The sequence below is a fragment of the Homalodisca vitripennis genome, chromosome 6, assembly GCF_021130785.1.
Source record: "Homalodisca vitripennis isolate AUS2020 chromosome 6, UT_GWSS_2.1, whole genome shotgun sequence".
NCBI lineage: Eukaryota > Metazoa > Arthropoda > Insecta > Hemiptera > Cicadellidae > Homalodisca > Homalodisca vitripennis.
Window position 1 is genome coordinate 75462817 of NC_060212.1, and position 27754 is coordinate 75490570.

General features: G+C 31.0%; 1 protein-coding gene across 1 annotated transcript in view; it reads left to right on the plus strand.

The window, feature by feature from the left end:
* The first annotated feature begins 316 nt into the window (after positions 1–316).
* The window catches only part of LOC124364469 (facilitated trehalose transporter Tret1-like), a 106777-nt gene continuing 79339 nt past the window's right edge, over positions 317–27754 (plus strand). Inside the window, exons 1-2 of the mRNA XM_046819984.1 lie at positions 317–354; positions 2023–2110. The gene's annotated coding sequence lies outside the window, so the exon portion shown is untranslated. The remainder of the gene's footprint in view (positions 355–2022; positions 2111–27754) is intronic.

Consider the following 27754-nt stretch of genomic DNA (forward strand, 5'->3'; position numbering starts at 1 on the left):
AATGGTCTAATTATTGAATCGATAAAACCTTTTATTTTAAAATTAGTTAGGTCTTTTTAAATTTTGAATACCTAACTTAGATAAAATTATATTGAGCCGGTTCAATACCTATATCTCCCCGGCTCATGTGTGTTTTATATAGTGTATGTGTGTGTGGTTTATTGGCTGCAGAGGCCACTGACCATTTGAAGGCGTTTGGCCTTTCCGGTAGAGTGGCAAAGACTCCGAGCCGTGGTGTACAAGTTAGGAGTAGCTCCAAGTTAAAATTTTTGTTTAACTAAGTGTTTTATTTAGTTTTGCTGAGCTGTTCTCCTTCTAACATGTGCGGCTAAGTTTACGGCCCCTCACTGATGAGTAAGTTTTGCTTTCTTTTAAATTTTAGTGATTATTTTTATTTTTCAAACTGTGAAGGTTAAGAGCACATGGTTTTCCAAATTGTAGTTTTGCCTTTTATTATATTTTAGTACTTCTGGCTGTTAACTAATTTTTAAATTGGCTTTCAAATTATTTCTCTTACACTTTTATTAGTTTTCACCCTTTCTATTCGGCTTAAATTAATTTTCTGTCTCTCAGTGAGGACCAGTCCTAGGCTATATGTTACAGTTCATTTTTATTCTGCAGCCAATATTGTTTGTTATGTGTCACTTGTTATGTAGTTTTTGTAAACAAACCCAGAGAGACTGCTGAAGGTTCATTTTACTAAATTTTTAAGCCTTTCTGAGAGATGTAACGTTCTTCGGGTCTTTTAGCCCATAACTCCCCCTTATAGCCTACTTGGTTAATTTAAGGCCTTCTGCCATCAAATTTTAAATTTAGATTCCTGTTAATAGGCTGCTACTTTTGGCCATCAGTTTTTATTTCTAATAATTAAATTTTTTTTTACCAAGAGTAAAACGCTTAAATTTTTGTTCTGTGACAGAGGGGATTTTCATACTAACTTTCTTTGGGGTTGTTGTTTTGAGTTGGGAATTTTATTTTAAGTGCAGAATGCCCTTCCCCTGCTTTTCACCAATTTTGAGCCAATTCTGTCAATAAATGCCTGTTTTAAAAATGTTTGAACCAAATTGTTACGTATGGTAGGCTACTGCGTATACCTCAAATAAATTCCTTTATAACTTATTGTTTTAGTCTTTTAAATGGAATATCTTGTTTATTTATTGTTTTCTAATGTTACCAGCTTCTATATTAAGGTTTATTTTAATTTTTATCAGTAATTGATTGGTCTGTGATATTTTGAAATTTTGGTAATTTAACTTAACTTAAAATTCTTGATAGATAACTTTTGGCAACTTTACTTTTATTAAAATCTATATTGTTTGGCAACTATTTATTAATTATTATTAACTTTAAAAGGGTACTAGGCTGAAACCTGGTTTCAGGGTCCAGGAGATGAATTGATTTTCTGCTGTCATCTCTCCATCATGCGTGGTCGCAGAGAACCTTCGATTTTGCGCTCTGCTGAAGGACGGCCACCATGATGGACATTTCTACTAGTCAACATCTGTGATACCCTGCTCATATTCTTTATTTATTTGTTATTGTTATTGTTGCCATTTATATAGTTTATATTTTGTTATTTAATTTTAAGTTAGTTTTAGATATTATTTAGTTATTTCTTGGATTTCATTAGGAGCCCGCCCTTAGCCGAAGGATACCGGGTGGAATTGGCATTTCTTGTTTCAAATTATGGCGTTTCTAATTTTTGTATGCAGGTGCACCTGATAAGGATTGTTTGAGGTATATACTACTGCAGGCACTTTTTATTTTTTTTTTATTTTTTTTTTATTTATAGTATATATACTTATATATTTATATTGACTAGATAGGCCTATATTGTGTCTTAGTAAATGAACCTGAGTATGCTGACCACGGTGTTCTTTTTTTTTACCTAGTTTAGTTTTGATCCGGCATCCCGTTCGCCACCATGGGCGCGCGCTTCCCTGATGGTTTGCTGTGGGTGTGCGAGCGGCGATGTACGGTTTCAATATACATAAATGAATTAGTTTATTATTTGGTTTTCAGGATTTCGCTAGCATTGGCCTTCTGGCCATCAATGACCCACATCGGCTATTTGTACAGTCGGCACAAGCAATTCTGGCCCTCATCGAAGGTAAAATGTAAATAAGTGTTTATAGATGTAAACCATCCTAGTGATTTTAAATGCAAATGATAAATATATACGCCAAACATAGCTAACAACATATTTACTCTAAACACACGTTTATCGATTTAAAATTGCTGGCATAATCCAAGGTGAAAATTGGGTAAATCAGATCAAAATATAACCTACTTAGGGTTATTAAAGAGATTAGGTATAAATTTATCATTTCATAGTTATGAATGGACATATAAGAAGACAAAGACCAAACAACTTTTTTTTGTAAAACCGCAAAGCAGAAAACGTTTATCATCAGCAACCTACAGTACAGAATTTTGTACCACGTAGATAGAGCCTTAAGTGGACCAGCAAAACTAAGTACTCACAATCGTCAACAGCCACAACTTAGAATTTGGATCTTAGTAGATGTAGTCCTGAGTGCAGCTGCAAATATGACTTCCAAAATGAACAACCATCTTGAAATTTGACAGCAAGAGTTGTGTAGTCCATTCAGTTTTGAATCAGGCGTATTACATTTTATGAATCTTGTTATTTAAAGTTGTTACTTTCAATCTTCAAAATTGTAAAATCAATTTAAATAAAAATGTTAGAATTACTATCTCACTTGATAACAAAAATTTCCTTTTACTCAGGAGTTTCTATTTTGTAATTTAAAATGATTATTCATAAGTTTATTACCATGACTACAACACTACATTATCTAATTGTTCTCTTAAAAGCGGAATATCAATTTTACTTATTTAGTTGTAACACTCTACTACACCCGCAAAATCTTGGTAAGGGTATACTTCCATTTATTTTAAATAAAGAAAGATGCAAGGCCCTGAAAGTTTTAAACATAATTTGTAGCTCAAAAATTCCCTGATGACGTTAAAATAAGTTTTAAATATACACCATGAAAACACCATGTACAAACTTTTTGGTGTATACACACTGCAAAGTTTGTCTTTAAGAACATAATTGTGTAATTTAAATATAACAAAGGACCAAGTTTTTCAATTAGAGTATGGCCATAGTATAAACTATATTTGAGACTTTTTCATTAACTTTAATCTGCAATATTATACTTCCTGTGCTCACGATGATTTATTTTATTTATTCTATATAGTATAATGTAAAATTAATGTAGTCCTCTAAATTGGTTGAACAGGAAGGTTTCCGGTTTAAGATAATTGTGCTGTGTGTAAGTGACGTCTGGAGCTATACTGTAGAGCGAGTGTGTAGTTGTCTCACCCTCCCCTCAACCAGTAAATTTACTCCAGTACACCTTCAGACCAGTGTAGTGGCCATGTCTTGAATTTTTTATTTGTTTGTTATACCCGACCTTACACTATAAGGTTTTACATCTGAAGAAGAGGCTAGGTACTCGAAGTTCTCGAAGACTCAAGTTTCTATTGCTGCACCTCATAATATTTTTAAATGTTTGTAAAATAAACATCCCTTTGGACTCCTTCATCGTTAATTATGATATCAAAACTGAGAGATTTCATCTGTCTATAAGGTAATAGGGATATTGTAACGTTCGCAGATGAAAACAATGTAACCACCGTTGCAATGATTTGGAAATTGAATTATATGTTGTAATTTATTTTTAGTTAATGCGTTATTAAAGAATGATTAATTATTTGTTTGTTAGTTTAAAAAGATTTAAAGTATTTAAGTTACTACACAACATAAATACTAATACAGTGTTTGACAATATTTACACTACTACTTTTTTGTTTACATATTGTAAACATAAACATACATTTGACATTTCACAAATTAGACATGCAAACACAAAACACCTGATTACTTAGCGCTGAAGATAATGTATATGTACTCTATGTTTTATTGATTATAGTTTTACATAATATTATTATATACTAGCTGTTGCCCCCGGTTTTGCATGCAATCTTTAGAACCGAAGTCCTTATATTACTTAGTAGAAGCAACTATGATGTAATATGATGGAAGTCCTACAATTATTTTAAAACGTAAGTAGGCATACATCAGGCACATATTATTTAAGTTCATGGTAAATAGTATCATAGTTTAACTCAATTATTATATCATGTTTAACACATCCAGGAGCATTTTTGGTTGTAATTAATTATATACGTAACGTCACAGTGAATCTGCCTTGTCATCCCGATTAAAAAAACACAAATCTCGGATTACACAGGTCTCGGAAACTTACTTCAGTCAAAAAGCGTAAATTTCCAGTCATTGTCATATATTTCAGGTCCAAGATATTTCCAGCACCATAGTAGTGTTTCCCATGTTGTACTGACGAAGGAAATATATATACTTACGTAGGACCGAGATGCATACTTCGGTTGAAAAGTGAACACTCAAGACCATTTAAATTCACTTACCTACTCTGTCACAGTTTAGCTTCCAATATTGCCTGGATCAAAATAATATATACGTTCAGTTATATAGTTCTCGGAAATGTATTTTGGTCAAAATCGTGTTGACATAGTTGGGTTTTGCCTTGTCCTGATGAAGAAATTACACACAGAAGTAGGACTGAAAAACCGTTTACGACCTAGGAACAAGTCCTATCTACTTCTTATGGTTTTCCGGTATAAGGGGGAAATTCTTATTAAGGTTATGCAACATTCCAAAATAATCGTTATTAAAGTTTTGCGTTACACCAGTCTTACTTTTTGGACTGTAGCCAGAGAACCATTGAATAGAGGCATTTTAGTGTTCATTTATCTGTTTTCAATAATCCACTGTTAAAATGAAATATCACAATGTCAGGAAAGCCCACCAGTTCAAAGTAACTTATGTGAAAACATTCAAATTTCGCTCATTAAGGTTGGTTACATAACAGTGTTTAAATAATATTTAAAATGCATTAGATTATTTAAATCCATCACTGTCGCAATCTGGATTACAATTTATATATTAACTTCATATTTATTATCTGCATTACACTACTGATCAATCACTCTTTACTTAATATTTTATCAAATTTAAATGTAAACAGATGTTTCAGCCAATTTGTCGACGTAAAACTGAAGGTTTGATTAGCCGTTTAGTGCCAGTTTAATTTCGATTATGAAACGTTGAAACTACATTTTGTCTGAATTTCAAAATATTCAAGGTAACTTTTCTTATATTTTGCTTCATAAGAACTCCATGGATTTCAATGAACATTTTCAAAAGGAATTAACCGAATTGGTCCAGTCGCTCTCAAGATTTGCGCTTAGCAACACATTTTTTATTCAATTTTATTTATAATATTAAATTTCCTGAATTTAATTATTATACTGTAAAATGTTTATAAATGAATCCCCATTAAGTTGAACAAACTCTATATTCTAAAAATATTGCATTAATTTATGTTTCTACTACGTCCCCGAAATATAATATACTCCGGAATCATTTGATTTCAAATAAATATATGAAGATCTAAAACGGCAAATCAAACTGTCAAAATTATATTTACTTCATTATTCCACTTACAAACTTTAAAGCCTAGAGTTTGTAAAAAATATATCAAGGTCAGCAAGAAGGAATCACATTATGGACATAGAATGAAATTATGGACATTTATTTTCTTTATTATTCCATTTTCTGACATTGAAGTCTAACGTTCATATCTATAAAACCACAAATTCAATAATAACACTCGATAAAATTAAACATAATGTATTTAACATTTCATCTGGTTTGAGAATATACTACACAAAAACAAAAAAGTAAAATACAAGTTCAATATTACATTTAGTTTTATATAAAAAAGATAGTGGGAACGCAGACCATATAAAGACAGACACCGCAGAAGCCCTAACTAAACCTGATTCGTCCTTTATACACTTTATCTTTTGGTATTTCGGATTTTCAAATGATACTTGGCTTCGTCCTTGTGACATAAAACTTATTTACTTACTTGCAAATAGCGCAGTGTAGCGGATATGACGGTTATCGCAAGAAAACCAAATCAAGCATGTTGAGCGTGGCTGCTACTTGGACGAGTGACTGCTAAGCGATCCTATCCTTGCAAGCAGTCCGTATGTCCGGCCATTGGTGGTGGTTCGAAAGTCACGTTTAAGCCGTTGGTCCTCAGGTTGTATTAGAGTTGGCTTCATAGCCTTAACTTAGCTTGTTAATACATTATTCGTATATATAATTTAACTTGAGTTTCCCTGTCTCATTTATAAATTACTTCTACCCATTACTGTGTTTCATTCAGAATAACGAGTATTAGGTAGACGAAAATAAAATTTGATCAATAAACCGGCAAGTATTATAACGGTATATTAGTATAAATGTTGATATTAATGTAAATTCTCAGTAATTTTTGTTTAAAACATAACCTCCATCATAAAATTATGATTGTTAAATAAAAAAAAATTTGATACATATAAATACAATATATTTTCTTGTATTGCAGATAGACAGATTTCTATAAAATTTACCTTTAAGGCTAAAGTTATGCAAAGAACATAAAACTTTTTATTGCAATCATTTTATACCAATAGTAAAACTTTACAGAAGTCATTCAACATTCACAATTACTGGTTTGAATAACAGTAATACCGGTATATACAAACCATATACCATACCATATGGTTTGCATGTTTACCCTATCTATAAAAATAAATATTATTAGCACATAGCATTTCATGGAACAGCTTTGACAATTTAATGTTTATCAACAATATTGCTTCTATCAGTCAAAATCCTCCTAAAAAATTACAAATATCCACTTTTGTTACAGGTAATGTATATAACAAATTTAACAGTGACAGTATAGTTTACTTAATTAAATCAGATTGTGGAGCTATAAGTAATTCTAGTGTACTGAGTGCGACCACAATAATTGTGTTTACTACATAATATTAAACATGATAACGTGTAATGACCCACAGTGCTTGTCACTAAAAGTACACTTACTAGGCATCCACAATGGTGGAGTTCTTATATTTTCGTTTGTCTTTGCACACTGTGTTTACTAAGCTCTACTGTAAGCAACAGAGGTAGGTCGCAACATCTGTTGCCTCATTTAGTGACTGTTACTCCACGTAACTTACACAATATTCCTGTGTGATGCATTGTATGTTCAACATAAAGTCCAGCACGACATTTTACGAAATATATGTATTTTATATTACTGACCTGTATGAACTAAGCTGTCTCTCATACACAAAAAGAGACTTTGGTATACAACTTTTATTCATTTATTACATAATATCACAAATTTATGTTTCAAACAATATATAATTCGTAATATGTTGTCGTTATATATTCACAATTTATGCTTTAAATTCAATGACAACTTGTAATTTGTATTTATCATCTCGTTGTGCCTGTTAAGAATATTAGCAGACTCCTGCCATTTGTCGTAATATTCTCATATGGCTTGTGTATATTGTTCTCACCGTTGAATAAATTAATATATCCGCCTTTATTATTTTTACCAATTAAAATTTTGCCATATGAAACCCATTTAAGTATATTTCCAGATGTAGCCAGAGAAACGCTGTGTCAAAATTTTATAAATATTTATGTCTTATTGTTATACAACGTAGGAATGTCTCTACCCCGTGTTAGTTAGGTGAGGTTGGATAACAAATTTTAAGTCTATAGCTAAATGTCTTACTATGTCACTTGTTGAGATATATCATTTTTGTACTCGGTTTCTTTAAATAAGTATTATTCAGTAATTTTCTTGTTGCCAAAATGCATCATCATTGGACTTGATACTGCCTGTATAGTGACGAAGTTTATGCAAAATTTTGGGTTCAATTGAAAGTCTATTCATAAGTTTGTTCTCGTAAAATCGTGAGGAAAGATAGACATACGGACAAAGATACAATTATTAGAGCCCTCGATTAATGAGTTTTGGTAACGCTCAGCCAAATCTATATATGTTTACTAAATGTACTGTCAGGAAAAGAGGTACCGGTACCGGTAGCTCACAACTTACATTGTCTCATTTAGTGACTTAAATTTTTCAATCAACTCGTTCTTAACATTAACTTTTCAATTATCAGGATTTACGAAGCAATATCTTTATTTTTTATGAGATATTAAAAATGTTCCCTCACTACATGCTAAATTTAATATTCATGCCAATGTCACACAAGATGTAATTTTTAGAACCATTAGTTTCCAGTACTAGTCGTATTTTTGAACAGCTGTTTTGATTCTTTAGTCAGTCCACGACATTATTGTCTTTCGTTACTAACAGGGTAATTTATATCAAATAAGACATTTCCTTGCAGACCTGTTATACACGAGCGAAACGTTGTGTCAAAATTTGATAGACTTTCCATTAAATTTGAAATATTAGCAAAATTATTCAGTATTTTACGATAGTCAGGCAGTATTTATTTACACATTCAAGGCTGGTTCAATTGTTTAATTCAATTAAGTGGAATCACTTTAATGTAACATATTATTTAGCATATTATTGCACTCAGTTTCCGGCGAGCACTAAAATACGGATACCGTAAATATTTACCGTAAATACGTAACGTAGTTGGGTCTTAACTCGGGCTTCTCAGCTGACAGAACTTATAAAGCACAAGCCTTTGAGAATAAACCTGCTACAACTAAGACAAAATGTAATAATCCTTCATCTCTGAAAAGCATCTAACTTTCTCAGCCACAGTAGAATGTAATTAGCTTACATGGCAAGTTTATGAACAAAAATAGCAAGTTTATGCCAATAATACTGGTATTTTTTGCAAAAATGTGGCTTTAGAAAATTAATTTACTAATTGTATCTAAAAATTTAGGGAAAATTTTGTCAATATCAGTTGTTGATTAGTTTAAAATTTGTATTCTCATCAGTATAAAAACTCTATTCAAGGTTGTGTATCTAAATCCTGTACTTTTACAAATAAAGAATTAGATCCTTTTGATAGAATGCTACCATGTATTTGGTGTCATCGTTTCTCATTGTGCTTATTAAACTTCTTTTCTCCAGCACTAATATTTCTAAAATAATAAACCTATATTATATTTAAAATATATTCAAACTTAATAGCTTGTTGGTAATCTGCATAATTTCCTTTTTATTATTGATAAATCCAATTGATGAATTAAATTATAACTGTAATATATACTTAACATAACTTTTAAGCAAAGTAATCTTTTAATTAATTATTTATATCTCTTCTTTTATGTGTTACAATACATAGTATAATATAATAGAAACTAGCAAAGTTCTAATATCTCTCTAACTTTAGCTACTGGACTTAATACAGGATGGTGTGTTGAAGATAACACCGTTTTAAATGTTTAATGTTATGTAACATATAAATAAAAAAAAACTCATTAATTTTTTTCGATTAACCATAAAACACAGATGTTAGTAAATATAGATACTTGTATCCCTGATGGAGGCAATGTAAACTTCGTACTAGAGCAATGAGACAGGATTGAGTGTGGAGATCGGAATTTGTTTAATGATGTTATCTCAGAATTAATGTAGGTAGCACACCACTGACATTAGAGTTCAAAACGATGCTACTCTATTTATACTAATAAACGTAACTTGGAGCAACTAAATAATATTAATTTGTGCGATGTATTTTTATTTCATTGATTAAAAATAATTTACCTTACTGATACAATGTTTTGTATCAATATTCTGATTGTAGTCTTGTTTGGTGGTAGTGTACATTTTATCCTTGACCAATGAGGCAAGATTCATTAAGAGAACAGTGATTTAAGTTTCCAGAATACATAGCTTTCCTCAAAGGTACCGGAAGGAATTTCCTTATCAGCTGAGCTTTAGTGAGGACGCGAGATAAATTTAATATTTCTATCTGCCCGAGAGATATCTCAAAAAGGAAACTAACTTTGCATTATTGTGCTTATACAAAAGCTACTGTGGTTGCCAGAAATACGAGGACAGGAATTAAATGCTTTTTACCGGAAGTAGTCGTTTTTTGAGACGATTTTTAGGAACTTTTTATGATATATGTAATTTATAGGGTTAAAGATACATACACGACTAAAATCAGGCCTTGAAAATACGTTAGACCAGAAGTACATCAATATTCCAGGAAGTAGACCGTTTTTATTGAAATAGAATTTTCTGGTTAACGTATGAATTCGTGTATGTATTTTCTTAATTGGAGCAACAATTCAATCAGTACTGAGGCACTGTAACTATTTTAGGGAGGAAAAATATTACAAAGAACAAAGATGTTAAATTCAGTAGGCCTCTTGGAACAAATATCTAAATTTGTTTTTCATCGTGACAACTAAACAATTCTTTCATAGCGTCTAAAAGAAATAATTTTAACCAGAAATGCTTCTGTAAAGTTATAGCCAGAGCAATGTATATTTGACTTTCAAACCTCCTCAAACAGTGAAAGAAAAATTAAAGGATAGATATCGTAAAAATGCTTCAAAATTCATATAAAATTCTATTATATTACGTCATAAGTACTCTCACTAAGATTTCTGTAGACTTAGTATTCCTCCAATCAGACCTCAAATAGTGTAACTGTATGTAATTGTTGGAGATAATCATTCCTATATTATAGAATTATGTTCAGAAATAGATGCATTTAAATGGTGCACACAAAAACCTTTTTTAGTCTCCGAAATCAAGGTCCAAACAAATTTGTCAATAAACTAAAAGACTAATTATATCTTGAAATAGATCAGGATTTTGCTATGTCTACCAGTAATAATAATTTATTTTCAATTGTGTGAACTAAAGACTTTAAAACGGATATGCCTAGAAGGAACCTGTATTACATAGTACTTAACGTGGAAAGCCAATGCTGTTAGTCTCAATAAAAATGACATTTCAAGATCAAACAAAAGTGACTGAGTTAGAGTGATAAGTTAAAATTAAACATATTTTCAATTTTCACCTTCAGATGAATTTACTGTATTCTCGTTAAAATGCTTTTGCAGAGTGACCACGAATAATTTAAATAGCCTCTTTGACATTTTGTAATATTTGTCTAATAATATTAGAGGAAAAATATGCATTAATCGTCAGATATGACGTATTGGAATTCTAAATGAAAAAGTCATTGAAAGAAAAAAATGCAAGTATAACACATTGTTATATTAGTACGTGTTGTAATTTAGACTTGAACTTGAAATAAGAGAAAAAGTTCGGAATTTTATGATAAAGGAAAGGATACGACAGTGTAAGATACGATTGGATTACATGTGATTTCAGTAGAAAGGAATGTGAGTGAATCAATCATGTACAGAAGAGTTGGCAGCACAGACATTCCGCTAATGGATTGAACTAAGTGAATATTGAATATTGATAATGTTTATGGGAAAACAATTATCCTTTTTTAACACGAGTACAATTATTAATTATGTGTTATAATTTAAATGTTAATAAACTTTCAGACGGTAATACATAGTTATAACTAAACCTGCAATTGCCTATGGTTGACTTACCTGTACTTAGCAGACTAAAACTATACTGTATTATTTGTGGTAATATGTGCTTCGGATATAGGTTTGGTTCTTTTACAATGATTACGAAGTTGTAGCCTATAAATGTATGTTACCATACAATTTTATTTAATAGGACTTTTTGTGCATACTAATAAGCACGTTCCTTTATTTTATCCAAGTTTCTAATCTATTCAATTTGATTGTCACAAAGGTTTTTTATATTTGTATAAATAAGATAGACTTACAATAAAATGTAATATAACATACAGCTACGCAGGGCTAAAAATTAATTAGCAGTCGTAAATCATGCTTTAAAAAGGACGTTTTTTAAATTTCTTCTTATTAATAAATCTGTTGTAGAATCAAATTATGTTGGTCCCATTACATTTTATGGAATGAGAGGCTAACTGACTTTTTAAATTGTAAATGCGTTCTCTTATATATTGCAGGATTAAACAAGAATATACAGATAATTCCTATTAATAACACTGATACTAAGAAAAACCATTTACAATTTTACTACCAGCTACTCATGGTGTTACCCGCAATTTAATAATGGGTTCCACAAGCGTCATATACAAATGTTTTTAATATCATAAAAACACTCCAAAGGTAACTGTTAGTCACCGAAAGATATACCAAACTCCGAATGTCTAATATATTTAAGAATAAATGAAGTTTAAATTAAAAGAAGAGTATTTTGGAGCTCTGAGTTCACAATTTAATATTTTAACTGAAATTGAATTGTAATCCGCATACTAAGTAACATATACTACTAACTATAGAAAGTTTTAAAATGATTTCTAAATTATTCATTGTGAGAGTCTGCAATATCCATGTTAATGAATGTTTTTAATTTATTTTAAAATTACCTCGTCATTGATATAATTGCAGAGCATGCGATATATTTAAGTATTATTAATTTTTGTTCCTAAATTTAAAAGCAATGGCATCTTTAAGTTAATGATAACTGAGAACGTGAGTTTAAATTTTCGTTGCCACAAATAACCTTTTGCGTAGTTGGAATATCTGTAAAATCTAATTCACCAATGCTCGCATATTAAAATAATCTAAAATTTCCTTCTGTACAATATTGCAACTACTCATTTAAACATATAAATATAAAGGATGATTTAAATGAATAATTATATAAATTTATTTCAGCGAGTCCTTGGTCACAAAATGTTTAGAAATAGCAGAGAAATTATATCAAGAATTAAACTTGGCATCTCATCTAATGTATGTTCTGCCCCCGTTATCTTTAAGGTTTTCTCTGTTTTCCAAATATATAACTCGACTGTGGATGTGAATATAATTAATTATTATGTATATTATTTATCATTCAGTGTATTTTCCATTAGGTTCATGATGTATCTGGCAGAGAGAGAGAGAGAGAGAGAGAGAGACAACAATTTTTTTATTTCTCCTGCCCTGGTTTAGACCTCAGGTCCACTCTACCACCAGGACAGGCCCAAAACGTTTCACACATTATTATACATACAATTGTGGCTTAGTACGTTATCACTACAACAGATGCAGTTACATTCTCTTTGCACCAAAAACTAAGGAAATACAATTATTTACACTCTTAAATGCTAAGTTGTGTATATATATATATATATATATATATATATATATATATATATATATATATATATATATATATATATATAAAAACATACATTATGTTATGTTTTGTACTTACAATGCGAAAAAAAACAAGTATACAGAGATACTTTGTTTACCATTCGTTTGATTTATGACACATAACAACACTAACTATAAACTATATTATAATACTATTTGTTGTCTACATAAAAGAAAATGCATTGCTCTTTAGTAAATAAAACTGCTTTCTCTTTCTAAACGATTATTAACTTATAAAAATATGTACATACTATCTGCCATTACAGTTATGTGTTTACAATATCATATCTTTCTAGTAGTATTTTTTTCAACTGTTTCTTAAATTGTAATTGATTGCTTTCTTTAATTGAATTGTCTAACATGTTCATCAGCCTAATTGATTGTACGTGGAAAGATTTTGTATAAATAACAGTACGATGAATTGGGAACTGAATCATTAAATTACTAAATCTGGTTATTCTTAGATGCACATCGTACATTCGTGTGTATCTCTCATACAGGTATGTAGGTTTTTTACTATCTAACACTTTGTACATCATTGACAATATGCTATATTCCTTGCGCTCTCTCATTTTTAGCCAGCCCAGTTCCCTATAATATCTAGTAACATGATCATCTAATCTAAGGTTAAAAATATATCTAATGCAAGCGTTCTGAGCTCTTTGTAATTTATTTGTCATTTCTACATTTATATCACAGTAAGCAGCAATTACATAATCTAACAGGGGAAATACCAAGGATGTTACCAGCATCTTTCTGATATGAAACGGAGGTTTTAAAACAGAGATTTCTAAATTGATACAAACATTTATAAACTTTCTTATGTATATAATTAACCTGGTCAGACCAAGTGAGGGAGGAGTTCATTCTAAGGCCAAGATTTGTTATTTTATGTACATATTCTACTACTACACCATTTATTATTATAGGTAGAACTGCATTATAATCTAGTTTGTTTAATATACGTGGTGTTCCAAAAATAATGGGTTTACATTTTGAAGTGTTTAGGCTTAATCCATGGTCTTTACACCAATCGAAAATATTTGAGAGGTCTGCATTCAAAGAATTTATTGCATTGTTTATATTCTTAATATCACACTTAATGTACAGCTGTAAATCGTCTGCATAGAGCATTGTGTCACAAAATACAATATTATCGGTAATCCTATTTATATACAGTGAGAACAATAATGCAGAGAGAGTCGAACCTTGAGGCACACCTACTGGGTTAATATCCCATTCTGATAAGGAACCGTTTGTTGTTTTTACACACGGATAACGATCACTCAAGTAAGAATCAAACCAGTGAATGACTCTCTGACTAAAATTATAGGATTCTAATATTGATAATAATAGTCCGTGATCGACGCAATCAAAGGCTCGGCTAAAATCTAATAACATTAAGATTGTCACTTGTCCCTTGTCCATAGCAGCCCTGACATCGTCTGTTATCCTTATCAGTGCTGTATGAGTGCTATAATTAGTTCTATATCCAGACTGAAATTTACATAATATATTATTATTCTCTATGAATGTACAAATTTGTCTATATACAAGCTTATCTAGAATCTTACCTAGAACACACAGTATATTTATGGCTCTATAATGTTTACATTCTAATGGATTGGCTACTTTTGGTAAAGGCAAAATCATTGCTTTTTTCCATTGCTCAGGGTATATACAGTTCGATAAAGATTTATTAAAAATATGACATAAGACATCTTTTATTTCATGAAAAATTAATTTAATAAATTTTAGCTGAATTCCATCATGCCCAACAGCATTTGATGAAATTGTAATTAATTCCCTGTGTATCATATCATTATTTACACTGTGAAATGAAAAAACATTATGTACATCCAAATTTAATCTTAATTGCTTATAATAATTTATTAATCCAACATTGATCTGATTATCTATACCACAAAAATACTTACTTAATTCATTAAGATTTATAACAGGATCAGACAAACATTTAGGTGCTTTTCCTGCACCCTGACTCTTTACTACCTTCCATAAATCCTTATTAGTTTTATTAGGATCCAACAAAGATCCAAAATGCCTATTTCTGGCGTCTCTCAACATACGCTTAATTCTATTTCGTAATAGTCTATAATTATTCCAAACCATAGGTTCTTTAGTTCTTAAATACCTTTTATATACAATATCTCTGTCTTTCATAAGATTTTTCAATTCATCATTTATCCACGGGCAAGAATTTCTTTTTTTTGATATTTTTCTTTCAGGCACATATTTAATATACAGTTTGTCTAACATACTACATAATAATTCAACTTTAGTGTTAACAGATTCACTAAGATAAACTTGATCAAAATTCAGCTGTGAACATTCATGCTTTAATTCGTTTACATTAATGTTTTTAAAATCTCTTATAACTATAACATCATTATTTTTATACAGTTTAACTTTTAGATTTAGTTCAATAAATACCAAGTCATGATACAAGATTCCAGATACAGGTACCTGACCAAATGTTTTAACTCTATTGCAGTCATTAACAATTAATAAATCTAACAAGGTGTCTGAATCAGGTAGGTGGTACGTTGAATCCAATGGTAAAACAGATAAATTTAAATTGTTCAACAAATTTAACAATACAGTTTTTTCAGGAAATATTCTGTCTGTATTTAAATTTACATTAAAATCTCCTACAACTAACAAATTATTATATACAGGTAATAAGTTTGCCAAACATTCAAAACATTCATTAATAAAGCCCAATTTCGGAGGTTTATATACAGCACATAACAAAAGTTTCCATCCCATGGATATTTCTAAAATAATAAATTCTGGCTTTTTACAATAGACAGGATTAGACATTTTTATTAATTTGTAACTTAACACATTTTTTAAGTAAATGGCCAGACCACCACCTTCCTTTTCTTCCCTGTCATGCCTTATCATATTGTAACAATTAATTTCATATGGTGGAGATGGTATTTCTGGTTTTAAAAACGTTTCTGAGGCAACTATGATATCAAAAAGGCTATCTTTAAATAAATTAAAACAGGATTCTTTATGTACCCTCAAATTTTCAACATTTATATGCGCTACTCTCAAAAAACCTCCTAGACTGATCAAAATTATCTCTTAGATCAGGTATTCCATAAACTCTCAACTTACTGGTAATTATGTTATCGACCATGATAAGTAGAAAAAATTAATCAAAACAAACCAAAAATCATTCCTTATTGACAACAAAAATATGCACTCTAGCATCATATATTCAATAAAACTAAACAACGCAACACAAAAATGATTCCTGCACTGTAAGTAAACGAATGTCATTCAAGCTTACCGAGGTCCTTCTCACTGTCGATGATGACAAAGAGTGAGAGAGAGAGAGAGAGAGAGAGAGAGAGAGAGAGAGAGAGAGAGAGAGAGAGAGAGAGAGAGAGAGAGAGAGAGAGAGAGAGAGAGAGAGAGAGAGAGAGAGAGAGAGAGAGAGAGAGAGAGAGAGAGAGAGAGAGAGAGAGAGAGAGAGAGAGAGAGAGAGAGAGAGAGAGAGAGAGAGAGAGAGAGAGAGAGAGAGAGAGAGAGAGAGAGAGAGAGAGAGAGAGAGAGAGAGAGAGAGAGAGAGAGAGAGAGAGAGAGAGAGAGAGAGAGAGAGAGAGAGAGAGAGAGAGAGAGAGAGAGAGAGAGAGAGAGAGAGAGAGAGAGAGAGAGAGAGAGAGAGAGAGAGAGAGAGAGAGAGAGAGAGAGAGAGAGAGAGAGAGAGAGAGAAGAGAGAGAGAGAGAGAGAGAGAGAGAGAGAGAGAGAGAGAGAGAGAGAGAGAGAGAGAGAGAGAGAGAGAGAGAGAGAGAGAGAGAGAGAGAGAGAGAGAGAGAGAGAGAGAGAGAGAGAGAGAGAGAGAGAGAGAGAGAGAGAGAGAGAGAGAGAGAGAGAGAGAGAGAGAGAGAGAGAGATGAGAGAGAGAGAGAGAGAGAGAGAGAGAGAGAGAGAGAGAGAGAGAGAGAGAGAGAGAGAGAGAGAGAGAGAGAGAGAGAGAGAGAGAGAGAGAGAGAGAGAGAGAGAGAGAGAGAGAGAGAGAGAGAGAGAGAGAGAGAGAGAGAGAATTTGACAATATCTTTATTTACCCTGTCCTGATTCGGTCCATTGTTCCGCTCTTCCATCAGGACAGGCACAACATTTACAACTCATTTACAAATTGAGCAGTGGCTAAGGCTAACAGAGTTCCAACAAAACACTGCACACAAAAAACATTACACTACATTACATACATACATTAAATATAAAAAATGTTAAATACAAAATATAACAATGCACACAAAACTGCACAAAAAACTAAAACTAATAAAAATACCACACAACTACAATTTTTCAATATAGTTATAAAAGAATTGTATTTAATATATCAATGATATAAATTTATGATTCACTTATAAATGATATATTATCAACTATAATAATATTATAAGATCTTGGTTCAGGCTGTTTTAGTTATACCTTAATAAAGATTTTTGTTTAAGTCTTTTGTGAAAGATACTTTCACCAGATGCTTGTTTAATATCATTATATAGGGTATTCATTAATCTAATTGACTTAACATGAAAAGAATTCGTATAAAACACAGTTCTATGTATAGGATATTGTAAAGTTATATTTCCAAGTCTAGTCTGCCTAGAATATACATTTTGCATGGTTATGTATTTTTCAAACAGATATTCAGGTTTTCTTTTAGCTAACAATTTATACATTAAAGACAAGACACTGTATTCTAACCTTTCATTGATTTTTAACCATCCTAACAATTTATAATATGGTGTAAAATGTTCATCTATTTTTAAATTAAAAATATACCGTATGCACGCATTTTGTGCTCTTTGAAGTTCGTTTATTTCATTATTCTTTAAATCGCACATGGCTGCACAAATATAATCTATAAATGGAAAAACCAATGTTGAAATCAGCCGCTTTTTTATTTCAATTGACGGCTTGAAACACATATTTTTAAATTGGTATATACATTGGAAAACTTTTTTAATTATATAATTAACTTAATCAGACCACTTAAAATTATTACTTAATCTTAAACCTAAATTAACAACACATTTCTCATAATTTAATGATTCCTCATTAATTTTTACTGACACTATATTATTAAAATCAATGTTATTTAAAATTCGTGAATATCCAATAATTATAGGTTTACATTTTGATACATTAAGATGTAAACCATGATTCATACACCATCTATACAAAACTTTTAAATCTTCGTTAATTAATTCAAGAGCATTATTAATATTGTCACAATTACAATGAATATAAAGCTGCATATCATCAGCGTACAACATGGTTTTACTAAACACTACTGAATCTCCTATTCTATTAATATAAATGGAAAACAACATTGCTGATAAAGTAGACCCTTGGGGTACACCGACACTATTCAATTTCCAATCCGAAAAATTGCCTTCAGCTGTTTTGACCCTTTGGTATCTGTCACTAAGATAAGCACCAAACCACTTTATTTCATCAAAACTAAAATTATATGACTCTAATATTGACCGTAAAAGTTCATGATTTACAGTATCAAAGGCTCTAGAAAAAATCAAGTAACATTAACACAGTCAATTGCCTTTGATCCATTGCTCTTCTTATGTCATCGGTTACTCTAATCAAAGCTGTTTGTGTGCTAAATAAGGCTCTATATCCAGACTGATATTTATATAAAATATTATTATCATTTAAAAACTTATATACTTGTTGATACACTAACTTATCTAATACTTTACCTAAAACACATAATAAGTTTATTGGTCTATAATGCTTACACTCTACTGGATTTTTTATTTTAAGAAGTGGTAGGACTAAGGAATATTTCCACTGACTAGGATATACACATTTCTCCAATGGATAATTAAAAATATGACACAATACGAGTTTTATCTCTTCAAAAATTAATTTGATAAACCTTACTTGAATACCATCATTACCAACGGCATTAGATGATATATCCATTAAAGCTTTGTATATAACTTCACTATTAACTTGGTCAAACTTAAAACTACCACAATTAGCACTATTTCTTTCTGATTTGTAATAATCTATTAGATCAATATCAATGTCATTGTTTATACCACAGAAATACTCATTAAGGCTATTTAAATCAACTACAGGACTTGGATTACTTTTTGGTTCTTTGCTACTTCCAAAGTTTTTTAAGGCACCCCACACTTTTTTACTACTCTTATCTGGCCCCAACACACTTGAGAAATATTGATTTCTAGCATCTCTCATTACAGTCTTTACTCTATTTCTAATAATTTTATAATTTTCCCATATTTGATAATCTTTAGTTTGTACATATCTTTTATAAATTACGTTCCTTTCTTTCATCAAATTTTTTATTCTATCATTTAGCCATGGGCATGGATTCCTTTTATTTGACACATTTCTAACACATATATGTTTATTAAATAAGTTATTGAGATTATTTTCCAAATATAGTACTTTATCATCTATGAATTCACTCGTAAAAACATCATTCCACTCTAGAGAATTACAATCTTGTTTCAACTGTTCTAAATTTACATTTTTAAAATCTCTTATAGCAATACTACCCTTACTAGCTAACAGTTTGTTCTTTAAATTTATCTCAACATATATGACATCGTGATAAGACATTCCAGATACATGTAACTGACCAAATTTCATTATTCTAGATTCATTATTTGTTATTATCAAGTCTAATAAAGAATCAGTATCAGGTCTATGGTAAGTCGAATTCAATGGCAAAATATACAAACTTAAATTATTTACAAAGTTTAACATTTTTTCTCTTTCTGAAAAAGATCTATCAGTCTTCAAATCAATATTGAAATCTCCTATCAAAATAACATTATCATAAGAGGGTAACAAATTTCCTACTAATTGATAAAATTCACACATATAACCTGCTTTAGGTTGCCGGTACATAACTCACAATAACAACCTCCAATTACAACACAATTCAATTAGTATAAACTCAGTTTTCTTACTATATTTTTTCTCAGATGAGGCAACAACTTTATAACTAATATGATTTTTTATATAAACAGCTACACCTCCTCCTTCCTTATCCTCCCTATCATGACGTATTAATGTGTAGTCATCCATCAAGTAAGAGAGAGAGAGAGAGAGAGAGACAGAGAGAGAGAAAGAGACCAATTTGACACCAATTTTTTTATTTTACGTCTTGCATTCTAACAAATTTTTCATACAAATAGTCTGGCGTTTTATATTTCAAAGTCTTAAAAGCTAAACTCAATATACTTAACTCCCTCCGTTCTTTAATCTTTAGCCAATTCAACTCTTTATAATACCTAGTTACATGATCATCCAATCGTAGATTGAAAATATACCTCATGCAAGCATTTTGTGCAACTTGTAACCTATTACTTAGTTCCTCATTTCATCACAATATGCTGACATAGCGTAATCAAAATGTGGGAAAATCAATGACATCACAAGCTGTTTTTTTGTATGAGTTGGTGGCTTGAAACATAAACGTTTGAATTGATACAAACTTTGGAAAACCTTTTTACAAACATAATTTACTTGCTTTTCCCATGACAAGTTACCCATAATTCTAAGTCCTAAATTTACAACTGAATTTTCAAACTTAACAGTCTGCCCATTGATTTCTATAGGCGTAATATTGTCTTCAGTAATAGTATTCAACAATCTAGAGGTTCCTAATATTATCGGCTTACACTTCAATATATTTAATTGTAACCCATGATCACTACACCAAGAGAAAACATTAGTTAAATCTACGTTTAATTGATTAACAGCATCATTTATTTTATCAGGTGTACATTGAACATATAACTGTATGTCATCCGCATACAACATAATATTACTAAAAATAACACATTCATTAATTCGATTAATGTACAAAGAAAACAATAATGACGTCAAAGTTGAACCTTGTTGTACACCTAGAGGATTAAGTCTCCAGTCAGATTTCTTACCTTCGACAGTTCTAATTTGCTGTAGCCTCCCTTCCAAATACGACTAAAACCATTGAACAACATTATCACTAAAATTATAAGATTTAAGAATTGAAACTAACAACTTATGATTTACACTATCGAAGGCACGGCTAAAGTCAAGTAACATTAGTACAGTAAGGCACCCTTTATCCATACCTAGTCTTACATCATCAGTTATTTTTACTAAAGCAGACTGTGTACTAAAATGTGTTCTATAACCTGACTGATATTTATTTAGTATATTATTGTCATTAACATACTCAATAACCTGCTTATACACCAATTTGTCTAATACCTTTCCCAAAACACATAATATATTTATAGGTCTATAATTCTTACATTCTATAGGATTTACAACTTTAGGTAATGGTAAAATCATTGAACTTTTCCACTGATCAGGATATTTAGCACACTGCAGAGAGAAGTTAAAAATATGCGAAATTACAGGTTTTATATTTTCAAACACCAACTTCACATCCCTCAATGAAATACCATCACTACCTACTGCATTGGAAGATATCTCATTTAACACTTCAGATATATTTTTATAACTAACATTTGAAAATTTCAGAAAAGTACGATTATTATCATCAACGTCTCTCAGAGCTTCATAATAATCTACTAAATCCCTATTAATTACATTATCTATACCACAAAAATAATATTTAAATCATTTAAATCTACAACAGGTTCACTTAATTTAGTACATTGCTTTCCCGCTCCTTGATTTTTTATAACTTTCCACACATCTTTGCTAGGCTTATCTACTCGTAACAACTTATCAAAGTACCTGTTTCTACCATCTCTAGTCAATCTCTTCACCCTATTTCTTATCAATCTATAAGATTCCCAAATAAATACATCTTTTGTTCTTATATATTGTTTATATAACCTATCTCTTTCTTTCATTTGAGTTTTAATTTCAGAATTAATCCATGGACATGGATTTCTATTTTTTTGAAATCTTTCTTTCTGGAAAATATTTATTAAGTAATTGTAATACTTTATCTGAAACAATATCAACTTTTTCATCTATAGTAGTTTTCAAATACATTTCATTAAATTCTAAATTACACTCATTATTAAGTTCATCTATTGCAATATTTTTATAATCTTTAATCACTATTAATTTCTTATTATTAGCTAATCGTACCTTCAAATTCAATTCAACATTTATCATGTCATGATATGAGATTCCTGGTACTGGTATTTGACCAAAATCTTAACTCTATTAAGCTCATTACATATTATCAAATCCAGCCATGTGTCTGACTGTGGTAAATGAAAAGTAGGTCTTAAAAGGTAAAATAGACAAATTCAAATTACTAACTAAATTTACAAGTTCATTTTTATCAGCAATAACTCTGTTTGTTGCTAGATCTGTACTGAAATCACCAATAATTAAAATATTAGTGTATAAAGGCAATAAATTAGCAATAATCTCAAAAAACTCATTAATAAAACCAATTTTAGGTGGCCGATATACCACACAAAGAAGAAGTTTCCACCCTAATGACATTTCTATAATCAAAAACTCAGGTTTTCTGCAGTAAGAAGCCTGCGAAAACGCTACTACCCTAGTATTAAAACTTTTCTTAAAATAAATAGCTACCCCTCCTCCTTCCTTATTTTGTCTATCGTGTCTTAAAATATCATAACCGTTTAACATATATGGCTCTGAGGAAACCACAGGCTTCAAAAAGGTTTCTGTTACTGCAATGACATCGAATACACCGTCATTAAACACATTAAAAAAAGATTCTCTATGAACCTGAAGATTCTCCACATTTACATGTGCTATTTTTAAAACTTTTCTAGAACTATTCTGATTAGCAATATTAAAAGTACTATTTGTCATTAATTTTAACAATTTTGCAAAACACAATACATTTTCCATAATGACAGTTACAAAATTTATCCACTACAATACATGTTGAAAACAAATAGTTAAACCTACACACAATATCGAAAAAGACCTTTTCCTTGAGATTCGTATGAAAAACCAATAAAACAACAAAACACAGGGGTATAATTAATTTAACATTTAACACATATCCCTTTTAAGTACGTTTTCTTGACTGCTTGATAAAACACTTTTCCCCATGACATTTCTCACTCTTCATACAAGTTTATCAATTTCATCTTGACTGTTGATAATCACATACCGATCACCTTGATTTTTCCTCATGTAGATTCGACTATTTCGAACCCACAAATAAGTGTATTGTTTCTCATTCTTCACAGCACGTGCTGCATTCAATAACTTTCTTCTTTCCATCGTCAAGCTATCATTGAAGTAAATGACGGTCGCCTCTCCTTCCATAAATCCAATGTCACGAGAATTAAGGTTCCTTTTTTCTCCGCGTTTTGTCACCATTGCTTCCTTGTCCAACTTGCGAATCGAACAACAATACTTCCAAGTTTTGTACCGGCTCCTTTGTATCTGAACACATTATCAATCATGTTTTCATTAAAAGTGAAGCCAATAACTTCTGAGATTCTACTGATCAATCCAATGAGATTCTCTCTTTCCATAAAAGGAACTCCACTAATTTCCAAATCTTTATCTCTATTTGCCTGTTCCATTGCATTTAATTTTACTGTCAAATCTTGCACAATTTTTTTAAATTTGCATTTTTCTCTAAATTACAGAAATATCCGCTACAACTTTTTCCATACTCTTCCCAATATCATCAATTTTCTTTCCATTCTCAATTATCCATTCAGAATATTTTTCCATCTGATTAGCAAACCCACTATTTGTTTTCCTGACCTCTGATCTAAATTCTCTCATTTCATTCAACAGAGCAAGGATCGTTACGTCAGGCCGCTCGACCGTTATCTTATCTTCGGTCAGCTGTGTAACTATTTCTGTATTAGTCAAACCCGACTCCTCACAATCTGTACAAGTCCACGATCGAGACTTCCCTGTATACTCCTCCTTCGACATCCCAATACATTTGAAATGAAAACTTTTGTCACACTTAACGCAAATTGCTCTATCCGAATTATAGGAAAACCCTTTTTTACATGTAAAGCAAATTGATTTCTTTGTCGTACCTGTAACAATTGTAGTACTGGTGTCTGAATCAGCTTCCGATCGACTTTTCAATTTAAAACCAGACATTTTCTCACTCAGCGCTGTTACAGGAGTGTTGTCACCACGACAAGGCTTCACACGGTTGCAGTTTGAACATTTCCAATTAACTTGTGAATCAAGAATGTATTCATAATCGGATTCCTTCAAATGCTGAACACATTTCAAATGGAAATAACCATTATATTCTATACATACTAAATGTTTAGAGTCTTTTTGCACAATTAAATTACACTTTTGACAGTTCATTGTAAACAGCAAAATCCACGAAGCAATAAAAAATTAACTGAAAGAATAAAAATAAATAAAAACCAATAAAAGCACAGTATAAATCACTAGCTAGCAGCAGCTAACCTCAAAATACTCGGAGCAGCTACGGCGAGCTGTGTACTGTACCGCGTCCGTCCCACGAGAGAGAGAGAGAGAGAGAGAGAGAAGAGAGAGAGAGAGAGAGGAGAGAGAGAGAGAGAGAGAGAGAGAGAGAGAGAGGAGAGAGAGAGAGAGACCATGAATGTACAACTGCAGATCATCTGCATATGCCATGGATTTACAAAACATCAAAGAATCACACATTCTATTTATATACAAAGAAAACAGCAAAGCTGATAAGGTTGAGCCTTGCGGTATACCGACTGTGTTACTCTTCCAGTGTGAGTATCGGCCACTTCCGGTTTTAATCTGTTGCAACCTACCATTTAAATATGAACTAAACCATGTTACTACATTATCACTAAAACAATAGGAACGCAATATTGCTAACATTAACTGATGATGAACACAATCAAAAGCACGAGAAAAATCTAGTAATATTAACACCGTTAATTGCCTATTGTCCATTGCTCGTCTTATATCATCTGTTACATTTATAAGGGCCGTTTGAGTACTAAAATTAGGTCTATAACCAGACTGATATTTGTACAATAAATTGTTATCACACACAAATTTACACATTTGTTGGTACACTATCTTATCAATTATTTTTCCAAATACACACAGGATATTTATAGCTCTATAGTTCTTACATTCTCTTGGGTCTGGTATCTTAGGCAAAGGCAATATAAGAGAAAGTTTCCATTGCTGAGGGTATACACTATTCATTAAAGAAAAATTAAACACATGGCATATGACATCTTTAACTTCGTTAAAAATCAACTTTACAAACTTCAAGTGTATCCCATCACTTCCAATGGCATTTGAAGATATTTGTGAAATAACCTTACATATAATATTTGTGTTAACCTGACTAAAACTAAAATAATAATCAATTCTCATATCAAATTCTCTTAAACCATTATAAGAATCAATCATTTTAACATCAATATCATTATTAATTCCACAAAAAAACTAATTTAATTCATTAATATCAACAACAGGATCACTCAATTGTTTAGACTCTTTACCCGCACTCTGTTCTCTAATTGTTTTCCACAGAACTCTACTCGAAACGTCTGTTTTGAAAAAGTCATCAAAGTGTTTATTTCGAGCGTCTCTGACTTGTCTCTTAATACTATTTCGTAACACTCTGTAATGCTCCCATGTAATAGGATCTTTAGTACGTACATAGCGCTTGTACAGAGAGTTTCGTTGGTTCATTAATGTTTTTAAATTTCCATCAATCCAATCCATCTCTTTGTACAAATACGCCGTTCTGGAATATACCTATTATACAAAGATAACAACCTTTCACATAAAATATTAACTTTATCTTCAATTGAATCGTTATTATAAAGGTCCTCCCATTTTAATGCTAAACATTCATCTTTGAGCTTATCCTTATCAATATTTTTAAAATCTCTTAACATTAAACAGCTTTTTTCATTTCCTCGCTTAAATTTTAAGTTTAATTCTACATATATTAAGTCATGATATGAAAGCCCTGACACAGAAAATTGACCATAATCAATAACTTTAGACAAATCATTACACAGAATTAAATCTAGTAACGTGTCCGATGTTGGTAAATGATACGTTGTCTCTAGTGGCAACAAATGTAGGCTCAAGTCATTAACACAACCCAAGAACTGAGTTTTGTCATAAAACACCTTGTCACTACTTAAATCAATATTAAAATCACCTAAAATTAAAACATTATCATAAATTGGTAAAAGATTAGATAATACATCAAACAATTCTACAAGAAAGCCCACTTTTGGTGGACGATAAACAACACATAACAAAAGCTTCCAGCCTGAACCCACTTCTAAAACAATGAACTCCGGTTTTTTACAGTAAATCGCCTGAGAGAGGGCAAGCACTTTGTAATTGAAAAAATTTCTTAGATAGACTACAACACCTCCTCCCTCTTTGTTCTCTCTATCATGTCTGATGAGGGAATAAGCTACTAACTGATATGGCTGAGACAATATTTCTGGTTTCAAGAAGCTTTCCGTTACCCCTATAATATCATATAAGCCATTCTGAAAATATGTAATAAAACTTTCACGATGAACTCTAAGGTTTTCTACGTTAACGTGTGCTACTTTTAAACCAATAATTAAATTACCTCGTCTTTGACCATTATCAATCGCAACATGTTGAGAATGATTAAAGTTATCATTGGAGGCCATCACTTATATATATGTATACAAATAACGAAATGGAAACTACAACAAGTATTAACAATAAGCCAATTAAGAACACCACTAATAAAATTTAAACGCCATGAGAGTAACACATTAATATTTAACAATTGGCAATTATCAAACACTTTTACAATAAAAATACAAATTGAGACTTTCAGTGAGATATGTAGACTTAACCTTATATTACTTCCGTAGCTAATAATAGATCGAAACCATACTCCTTCGTTGACTGCGCATCCTCAGGCCAGTTTGTTGACATCCTCAATGCTGTCAATTGTAACAAAACGGTCACCTTGATTTTTTTTTTAGAGAGAGAGAGAGAGAGAGAGAGAGAGAGAGAGAGAGAGAGAGAGAGAGAGAGAGAGAGAGAGAGAGAGGTTCATTCTAAATAATGCATACTTCTTATCCACAATAGAAAAATACTATTGTGTACTCTATATATCTACAAAGTGTTTTAAACATGTTTCCATTATTTTTTCAGAATTGATTTTAACGTTACATTAATAACTGATTAGGAAGTTTTTAACATTACTTAATCAACTAACGCGGATCATTGCTAGTTATAATGACTTTTGATCATTGTAAATATATATGATTATATAATTTAGTCAACATATAGTGGCTTTAAATAACTTGTTTCTTTTAGAATCTTTCTGTGTGGTTCAAAGAAGAGATGTTAGCTAATATAGAGCTATCATGGTACCAATATGAAAATAAATAAAAGGAATGTTAAAAATGTAATCAATGTAAACAGGAAATCTATTAAAAATCAATAATATGCCAACAATTATTTCTGCTTTTAACTGTTTTCTGTTTTAATTTGTGAAAACTTAGAAATTGTGTAATGAGATTTTAATAATTATATGAGATGGTAAACTCGCGTAATATTATGAATTATTCAATATTGCATATATCTTACATATCAAA